Genomic DNA, 2,341 nt, shown 5'->3' with positions numbered 1-2,341 from the left:
TCAATAAGACAATATTACAAACATTTTTGCTATACAAATTTATGAAATTGACAATTATTATCATACCCTTGACATATATGGGTTGCATCAAAACAAAGTAGCCGTAACTTATAAATTAAGAGATTTTGGCTCAATATGAGATCCTATAATGTTATTTGTGTGATATCCACCATCCTGGACCTTAATATTGTGCCTCAGAAGTTGGATTGATGTTTTTTTGTTTATTAAATGCTCCACGTAAAAACATTAGCGAATAGGAGTTGGTTAGAAAGACTTGCAAAATTGGTCTATTTATATTTCTTAAGTGATATCGTTACTTTAGACAACAATTGTACTCTTTACCCGCCAATAAACACAAATAATCTACGCTACGGTTCTGATACTACCCGGGCAACGCCCGGGCATGAAATCTAGTAAAACTATAAAGTATAAACATGCATTAGCTCAATCTTTTCTAATGTCTTCAAGATGAAATTTTATTGTCTTACGGAGCTGACTCTTTTTCTCGTACAGGTGTAGCTAATGACTCGCTAGGGCCGCTACTATTTTCAATATATGGTATTACTCTATTAGGGTGTTAAAAAAAAGTGTAATTCTCATTGTCTTTCTTAGGTGGTAAGGAAAGTCGTGACCCTTCTACTAAGAAACTATTCCATCCTCACTTTGTCTTGGTTCGTCTTTTTCTCATCTTCCATCTTCAGCATGTTTATCCATATTCCATACGTATAGCAGACCGTAGACGGTAAGCCTGTCGATTGCCGGATAGGAGAACAATTTTTTGTTTAGACCACAGAGGATTACAAAGATACATGCATGCAATAATTAAATGGAATAACATATACTCTCTTTTTGCCCCGATCATTTATCACAAATTCTTATTTGTGACGGAGGTATCCGTCACAAACAAGAGACGGGTACCATATTCCCTCACACAAAACCCATAAGGGTGAGAGACAAAGCACAAGGAGGTGGTGTGTCCACCTCTTCCCTCTACCCATTTCCACTCACATAATACCCGTTGCAAGATCCACCCGGCTGCAGTTAGCAAGACTTACACATCATTTATTTACCTATTACTTATATTTTAGAGTCTCTTATTCTTTTTTATACCCTCCGCTCCGTAATTTGTCATTGTTGTCTTGGACAAAGTTACCAAGGAAAGAAGATTATCAATAACTAAATGGACAAGTGGAACAAATTGAATGGAGAATGATCAAATTACTCATGAGTTCGTTTTAAAATAGAGCGACAACAAACGACCTAGACACCCAAAACGGAAAAGACAACAAATGACCGGGACAGAGGGAATAGATAATTTGTTAATACAAATCCTGAAATTCATTATGATCCACTTATCATCCACCACTATATTTACCTACACATACAAAGTAACAAAGAAGATTCATTAGAAGATTATTCATTATGATCCACTTATCATCCACCACTATACTTACCTACACATACAAAGTAACAAAGAAGATACATTAGAAGATTATTAGAGAGCATATTAAAGTAAAGTACACAATGCATTCATATATGCTATTGAACGTGACTTTGTGTTTGCTCGACGGAGCAAGGTCGAAGTAATGTATACCCAATTAGTCATAATTGGGTAAAAGAGTATATAATCACATATACTAAAACAACATCAATAAGTATCATGTGTTGTGAGAAAATTGAATTTATTACTATTTCGTTTTCTATGTATAAAAAAAGGAAAAAAAAAAGATCTACATACCATTAAAGCCAAGAGTAACATAAATTATCTTAATGATCTTGATACGATATAATTTCCTATGCATAAGAAAAACGGAGTATTAGCATAATACAAAATACAACTTTTTATGCATATAATAAGTGAAAAAAATAATCACACAAGAAAATCTGAGAAACCATATATCCTATATATACACACATAGAAGTCGAGTTGTATTCTACTCCTTAGTTCCCTATGACATATCTACCATTATTAAACTATTAAATCCAAGTGTAACACAACTAATGCAATTTAATACGTGGGACTTCGAGTAGATGATGATGATATTCTAATATTATTCATTAATTATATTTATATTTATTTATTAGTTGAAAGAATTTAATAAAAGTTTGACTCTCTGTAATCGCTTGAAAAAAGCTTCCTTTAATTATATAAATAGATAGATAGATTGACTCTCTGTAATCGCTCGAAAAAAACTTCCTTTAATAATATAAATAGATATATGAATTATATATATGAATTTTAGTTGGGTCTAAACTCTAAACTCAAAAGAGATACTCATAATTCATGGTTCCTCCCCATATTTACAAGTGATTATCGTATTTTATTGTGCATAAATTAAAA

The 2,341-nt window shown here is 32.3% G+C and overlaps 1 long non-coding RNA gene across 1 annotated transcript; it reads right to left on the bottom strand.

Moving 5' to 3' along the window:
- Positions 1 to 260: 260 nt before the first annotated feature.
- Positions 261 to 2,335, bottom strand: LOC141640509 (uncharacterized). Its single transcript, XR_012543028.1, has 2 exons — positions 1,739 to 2,335; positions 261 to 748 (listed from the first exon to the last, which is right to left on the bottom strand). It is a non-coding gene; the product is annotated as an uncharacterized LOC141640509 (long non-coding RNA).
- Positions 2,336 to 2,341: the final 6 nt, after the last annotated feature.

Source organism: Silene latifolia, unplaced genomic scaffold, assembly GCF_048544455.1.
Source record: "Silene latifolia isolate original U9 population unplaced genomic scaffold, ASM4854445v1 scaffold_857, whole genome shotgun sequence".
In the NCBI taxonomy this organism is placed as follows: Eukaryota; Viridiplantae; Streptophyta; class Magnoliopsida; order Caryophyllales; family Caryophyllaceae; genus Silene; species Silene latifolia.
The sequence above is the reverse complement of the archived record's forward strand: the minus strand, read 5'-3'. Positions and strand labels throughout refer to the sequence as shown.